Source organism: Triticum aestivum, chromosome 7D, assembly GCF_018294505.1.
Source record: "Triticum aestivum cultivar Chinese Spring chromosome 7D, IWGSC CS RefSeq v2.1, whole genome shotgun sequence".
NCBI classification, from domain to species: Eukaryota; Viridiplantae; Streptophyta; class Magnoliopsida; order Poales; family Poaceae; genus Triticum; species Triticum aestivum.
In genome coordinates this window covers 538129039-538136789 of record NC_057814.1, presented here as the reverse complement: position 1 = coordinate 538136789, position 7751 = coordinate 538129039, and the positions used below count along the sequence as shown (strand labels likewise).

General features: G+C 44.1%; 1 long non-coding RNA gene across 1 annotated transcript; it reads right to left on the bottom strand.

The window, feature by feature from the left end:
- Positions 1 to 4600: 4600 nt before the first annotated feature.
- Positions 4601 to 6597, bottom strand: LOC123170413 (uncharacterized). The gene is made up of 5 exons (XR_006485214.1): positions 6286 to 6597; positions 6050 to 6183; positions 5241 to 5501; positions 4895 to 5145; positions 4601 to 4821 (listed from the first exon to the last, which is right to left on the bottom strand). It is a non-coding gene; the product is annotated as an uncharacterized lncRNA (long non-coding RNA).
- Between the last annotated feature and the right edge of the window lie 1154 nt (positions 6598 to 7751).

Sequence of the window (7751 nt, the reverse complement as noted above, 5' to 3'; positions counted from 1 at the left end):
ACGATATGTGTTGGAAGTGTTTCCAAGGTTGATGTGATCAAGCATCGCATGCTCCCTCTACCATCGAGATTTGGTGTTTGCGTTGAGCATGATTGGATTATGTTTATCGCAATACGGTTATTCATTTAAGGAGAATAATGGTTACTCTGTTTATTTGAATAATACCTTCAATGGTCTTGCACCTAAAATGAATCTCGGTCGTAGTGATACACATGTTCGTGCCAAAAGATATAAAATAGTAATGATAGTTCCACATACTTGTGGCACTGCCATTTGAGTCATATTGGAATGGAACGCATGAAGAAGCTCCATGTAGATGGATCTTTGGACTCAGTCGTTTTTGAAAAGATTGAGACATGCGAACCATGTCTATTGGTATATATGCATGAAGAAACTCCATGCAGATGGATCGTTTGGACTCACTTGATTTTGAATCACTTGAGACATGCAAATCATACCACATGGGCAAGATGACTGAAAGTCCTCGTTTTCAGTAAGATGGAACAAGAGAGCAACTTATTGGAAGTAATACATTTTGATGTATGCAGTCCAATGAGTGCTGAGGCATGCAGTGGATATCGTTATGTTCTTACTTCACAGATGATTTGAGTAGATGCTGAGTGTATTTGCTTGATGAAACACAAGTCTGAATTCTTGAAAGGTTCAAGTAATTTTAGAGTGAAGTTGAAGATCGTCGTGACAAGAGGATAAAATGTCTGTGATATGATCATAGAGATGAGTATCTGAGTTACGAGTTTGGCACACAATTAAGACATTGTGGAAAGTGTTTCACAATTAATACCGCCTGGAACACCATAGTGTGATGGTGTGTCCGGACATCATAGCTGCACCCTATTGGATATGGTGCATACCATGATGTCTCTTATCAAATTACCACTATCGTTTGTGGGTTAGGCATTAGAGACAACCGCATTCACTTTAAAAGGGGCACCACGCAATTCTATTGAGACGACACCGCTTAGAGAAACCTAAGTTGTCGTTTCTTAAAAGTTTGGGGTTGCGATGCTTATGTGAAAAAGTTTCAGGCTGATAAGCTCGAACCTAAAGCGGATAAATGCATCTTCATAGAAAACCCAAAACAGTTGGGTATACCTCCTATTTCAGATCTGGGAGCAAAAGTGATTGCTTCTAGAAACGAGTCCTTTCTCGAGGAAAAGTTTCTCTCGAAAGAATTGAGTGGGAGGATGGTGGAGACTTGATAAGGTTATTGAACCGTCGCTTCAACTAATGTGTAGCAGGGCACAGGAAGTTGTTCCTGTGGCACCTACACCAATTGAAGTGGAAGCTTATGATAGTGATCATGAAACTTCGGATCAAGTCACTACCAAACCTCGTAGGACGACGAGGATGCGTGCTACTTCAGAGTGGTACGTGATCCTGTCTTGAAAGTCATGTTGTTAGACAACAATGAACCTACGAGCTATGGAGAAGCGATGGTGGGCCCATATTCCGACAAATGGTTAGAAGCCATGAAATCCGAGATAAATAGATCTTTGAGAAGAAGACGGACGTGGACGGTAATGTTACCGTCTATGAAGCTCGACTTGTGGCAAAGAGTATTTCCACAACTTCAAGGAGTTGACTACGATGAGATTTTCTCATCCGTAGCGATGCTTAAGTCTGTCGGAATCATGTTAGCATTAGCTGCATTTATGAAATCTGGCAGATGGATGTCAAAACAAGTTTCCTTACCAGTTTTCGTAAGGAAAGGTTGTATGTGATACAATCAGAAAGGTTTTGTCGATCCTAAGGATGCTAAATGGTATGCTAGCTCCAGCAATCCTTCCATGGACTAGAGCAAGCATCTCGGAGTCAGAATATACGCTTTGATGGAGTGATCAAAGTTTTTGGGTTTATACAAAGTTTGTTAGAAACTTGTATTTACAATAAAGTGAGTGGGAGCGCTACAACATTTCTGATAAGTATATGTGAATGACATATTGTTGATCCGAAATGATGTAAAATTTCTGGAAAGCATAAAGGGTTGTTTGAAAGGAGTTTTTCAAAGGAAGACCTGGATAAAAGCTGCTTACATATTGGGCATCAAGATCTATGGAGATAGATCAAGACGTCTGATGATACTTCCAAAGAACGCACACCTTGACATGATTTTGAAAGAGTTCAAAATAGATTAGCAAAGAAGGAGTTCTTGGCTATGTTACAAGGTGTGAATATTGAGTAAGACTCAAGACCTGACCACAGTAGAAGAGAGAGAAAGGACGAAGGTCGTCCCCTATGCTTCAGACGTAGGCTCTACAGTATGCTATGCTGAGTACCGCACATGAAGTGTGCCTTGCCATGAGTTGGTCAAGGGGTACAATAGTGATCCGGGAATGGATCACATGACAGCGGTCGAACTTATCCTTAGTATCTAGTGGACTAAGGAATTTTCTCGATTATGGAGGTGAAAGGGAGTTCGTCGTAAAGGGTTACGTCGATGCGAACCTTGACACTAATCCGGATGACTTTGAGTAGTAAAACGGATTCGTATAGTAGAGCAATTATTTGAAATGGCTCCAAATAGCACGTGGTAGCATCCACAAGATGACATAGATATTTGTAAAGCACACTCGGATCTGAAAGGTTCAGACCCGTCGACTAATAACCTCTCTCACAAGCATAACATGATCAAACCAGAACTCATTGAGTGTTAATCACATAATGATGTGAACTAGATTGTTGACTCTAGTAAACTCTTTGGATGTTGGTCACATGGTGATGTGACCTGTCAGTGTTAATCACATGGTGATGTGAACTAGATTATTGACTCTAGTGCAAGTGGGAGACTGTTGGAAATATGCCCTAGAGGCAATAATAAATAGGTTATTATTATATTTCCTTGTTCATGATAATCGTTTATTATCCATGCTAGAATTGTATTGATAGGAAACTCAGATGCATGTGTGGATACATAGACAACACCATGTCCCTAGTAAGCCTCTAGGAGACTAGCTCGTTGATCAATAGATGGTTACGGTTTCCTGACCATGGACATTGGATGTCGTTGATAACGGGATCACATCATTAGGAGAATGATGTGATGGACAAGACCCAATCCTAAGCCTAGCACAAGATCGTGCAGTTCGTTTGCTCAGAGCTTTTCTAATGTCAAGTATCAGTTCCTTAGACCATGAGATTGTGCAACTCCCGGATACCGTAGGAATGCTTTGGGTGTACCAAACGTCACAACGTAACTGGGTGGCTATAAAGGTGCACTACAGGTATCTCCGAAAGTGTCTGTTGGGTTGGCACGAATCGAGACTGGGATTTGTCACTCCGTGTAAACGGAGAGGTATCTCTGGGCCCACTCGGTAGGAAATCATCATAATGTGCACAGTGTGACCAAGGAGTTGATCACGGGATGATGTGAGTTACGGAACGAGTAAAGAGACTTGCCGGTAACGAGATTGAACAAGGTATTGGGATATCGACGATCGATTCTCGGGCAAGTAACGTACCGATTGACAAAGGGAATTGAATACGGGATTGATTGAATCCCCGACATCGTGGTTCATCCGATGAGATCATCGTGGAACATGTGGGAGCCAACATGGGTATCCAGATCCCGCTGTTGGTTATTGACCGGAGAACGTCTCGGTCATGTCTGCATGGTTCCCGAACCCGTAGGGTCTACACGCTTAAGGTTCGATGACGCTAGGGTTATAGGGAAAGCATGTACGTGGTTACCGAATGTTGTTCGGAGTCTCGGATGAGATCCCGGACGTCACGAGGAGTTCCAGAATGGTCCGGAGGTAAAGATTTATATATGGGAAGTCCTGTTTTGGTCACCGGAAAAGTTTCGGGTGATATCGGTAATGTACCGGGACCACCGGGAGGGTCCCGGGGGTCCACCAAGTGGGGCCACCAGCCCCAGAAGGCTGCGTGGACCAAGTGTGGGAGGGGACCAGCCCCAGGTGGGCTGGTGCGCCCCCCACCAAGGCCCAAGGCGCATGGGAGAGTGGGAGGGGGCAAACCCTAGGTCCAGATGGGCCTTAAGGCCCACCCTAGTGGCGCCCCCCTCTCCTCCCCTTGGCCGCCCCCCTTGGATGGGATCTAGGGCTGGCCGCCTCCTCTTGGGGGTGGAAACCCTAAGGGGGCGCAGCCCCCTCCCCCCTATATATAGTTGAGGTTTGAGCTGCCCAAGATACATGAGAACGTCTCTCTTTCGGCGCAGCCCTACCCCTCTCCCTCCTCCTGTTCTCCCGCGGTGCTTGGCGAAGCCCTGCGGGATTGCCCCGCTCCTCCACCACCACCACGCCGTCGTGCTGCTGCTGGATGGAGTCTTCCCCAACCTCTCCCTCTCTCCTTGCTGGATCAAGGCGTGGGAGACGTCACCGGGCTGCACGTGTGTTGAACGCGGAGGCACCGTTCTTCGGTGCTTAGATCGGAATCAACCGCGATCTGAATCGCTACGAGTACGACTCCTTCATCCGCGTTCTTGCAACGCTTCCGCACGCGATCTACAAGGGTATGTAGATCCACTCCCCTTCCCCTCGTTGCTAGAGTACTCCATAGATTGATCTTGGTGATGCGCAGAAAATTTTGAATTTCTGCTACGTTCCCCAACATATCTGACCCAGCACGAGCGCATATGTTATGACGGATTAATCCCCAAACCTAACCAGCTCCATGCATGGCATCTAGGTAAAGGATCGAGCTCCGACAGATGAAAGATCGGTTCACCACTTGGTCTCTTTGGAAGTGAGCAAGGTGCTGGGCCAGGATGTCCCTAGCATTTTTCGTCCATCTCTTGAGGATGTGCCGCTTCGGTATCTGCGTCACGCCAACATAATCTATCACCTGAAACAAGCAAAATGAAACATTATTTTTCACGGACAGATGAGCAACGACCAACATTGTGATCCCAAAATACCTTGAAAGCATGGCAGCACAGCATTCCCATGTGAGTGAAATGCCCGCATTCACACTCGAACCACTCGCCATCGTCCAACATGGTCACCTCATAAACAACCTTGCTCCACTTCCCACGGTTGTCGGCATTGTTGTGTCTTGCAATGTACTTCTTCTTCCTTTCAATTTCCTCGACCTAGTAAGCCCCATCCTCGAAAACATTGCAGGGCATTTGCACCGGCAAGACCGGCTGTTTTGCTGCTCAGGCCTCCCCTGCAAAAGGAAGTTATCAGCTGCAGTTAAGATAGCCGCATAGCCAATGAACAAGCAAATTACAAGAAAACAAGTGTTGTCTTATGTGTACTCACCGAGCATCCACACACAATTTCCTGCATACCTTTCGTCAGCTCGACATTCAGATCGCTCTTGCCATATCTTATACCAAATCCGAGCTCCCATGAATAAAGATTGTAGAAATCATACGTTCCCCGAGAGTCAAAACTCATTCCAGTTTCTGGCTTGACCACATTGTCTGATGGCTTATCAGCGTACCTCCTGATTGTTTCTTCGAATGGAGTAACTCTGCCAACGCACGGTGTCTATCAGGGGGTGCACGGCCAACTCTCAACCTGCAAAAAAGAAATCCAAGTTTTTTTTGACTCTGCTCACTTGGTAGCAACATCTGTTTGTTTAGCATGGTTTCATTCCATTTTTCTGATCGGTGACAAAATCCACCTAAGAACAGACAATGCTATCTGCGAAAAATGGATCAGCATTGCATTTTACAACTACATCATCAGACAGTGACCAGCAGCAGAAGTTTATTCATTTGCCACAGCCTGAGACTTTGAGAGGTCAGCCAATTAACACTACTAAGCACAGCTTCAGATATGTGCAACAACATAGACAAATAAATTTGTCAGTCAATTTTCATCTCGTTTTTCTAGCAAGGTATCACATTTCTTGATTTGTGTCATGATTTTATGTACAAACAGACCATATTATCAGTGACACATGGATCAGCATTTACAGCCTCACCACGAATTAGCGATCAAACACCACAAATTAATTTGTTGCCATCGCATCAGGTTCTAAGAGGCTAGCCAATCGATAATAGTAAGCACAATTTCAGACATCTCCATCGACATAGGCATGTAAATTGCAGAGTCAATCTCACCTCTTAGTCCATCCTGGTGCCTCTGGGTTCACTTTCCCGGATGATTCCACGGACTGAGTCGGGGACTCCACGGACTGTGTCATCGCAGGGCACTCGCAGCGGCAAGACCAGCTATTCTGTTGCTCTGGTTTTCCCTGCAATTTTTTCCACTCTATCAGCTATTTAAATATGAATTCCAGTGCAATAATTATGAAAGATAATGTCAAAGATAATTTCAAAAGGTTTTAAGTGCTGACCGAGCATCCACAGACGATCTCTTGCAAACACTTTGTCCGCTCGACGTTCAAACGGCTCTTGCCATATCTTATACCAAATTCAACCTCCCAAGAATACAAGTTATAGAAATCGTATGCTTCTCCAAGGGAATCAAAACTCATACAAATCTCTGGCTTTATTACATTGTCTGACGGTTTATCAGCGCATCTCCTTATTGTTTCCTCTAAAGGAGTGACTCTACCAGCACAGGGTGCTCTATCCGGAGGGGCACGCCCAATTCGTAACCTGAAATTAAATGCACTGTTTTTTCATATGCCTTGAACTTATGTACAATGCCAACAGGGGATGGGCAAGACTTCTTTTTTGTTCTTAGCTCATAGAATCACATGATAGGCTATACAGGTTAATTAAGCACAATGGGCAACAATTTTTAGGTGCCTTCAGTATGAATGCCACTCAAACATATCTAATAATGGGCACACAAAAAATCCTACTAATTTGCAATTAATAACAGTAGTGATTGCACGTATACCTTCTTGTCCATCCCGGTGCCTCCGGGTTCACCTTACCGGTGGACTCGGCCGACTGGGTCGGCGACTGCTTCCTCTTTCCAGTGTATTTGTTTCGCTCAGAAGAATCACCGAGGTAGAGTTCTATTGTGTTACCGGGCTCGGGATGGCCAACAAATCAAAATGTAGAGTTCTGCTAGTCATTCACTTGCATTAACTTTTGGATTAAGAATGTAGATATCTGTTGTGTTACCGGGCTCGGGATGGCCAACAAATCAAAATGACCAGCTGCCCGCTAAGGTATTGTTTCACTTACAAGTCGTACTCTCAAATTCAAGTTTATTTCTCATACAAAATCGTTCCTTTCTATTTTCAAGACTTGGGTAGCCAATCAAGTCATGCACAAGAGAGACACTTTTGAATAGCTCTCTATAAACTTTGCTTCTGAGGATTATTGCTCTACAAAACAATTACCTTCAGATGTAATACTTCCCCTTGAGATGTAGTAATTCACCTTACTATTCCTTTTGATGTTAGATGTGTAACTGTTCTACCGTCAAGAAAGATATTGATTAGTTGCTGGTAATTTTTTCACGGATTAGCTTTCCAGTTAAATGTGGTCTTGGGCACTGAATTTGAAAGGATTTTTCGCCAATTTGTGATTTCACCTACACTTGTGTGATTAAAAAGTAGAGAAGATGTATAGATGAAGCTGGATAGCTCGTATACTTCCAATTTTCAGTACGTGCATACTCCCTCCGTCCGGTGAAGAGTGTACATCTAGAAATTTTATGACAAATTATGGAGTTGAGTAAAAAATGCATTGGAAAGGTGCAAGCCACTATCTCTCTCCTCTTTAATTACCCGCCTTCCAATGAGCTAAGTGCATGTAGAAATTAAGAAGACCATGTGTAGATTGCTATTGGTCTTGATTACCGTGTGATGAGAGAGAAGTATTTTTGCCAACTTTAAAATGC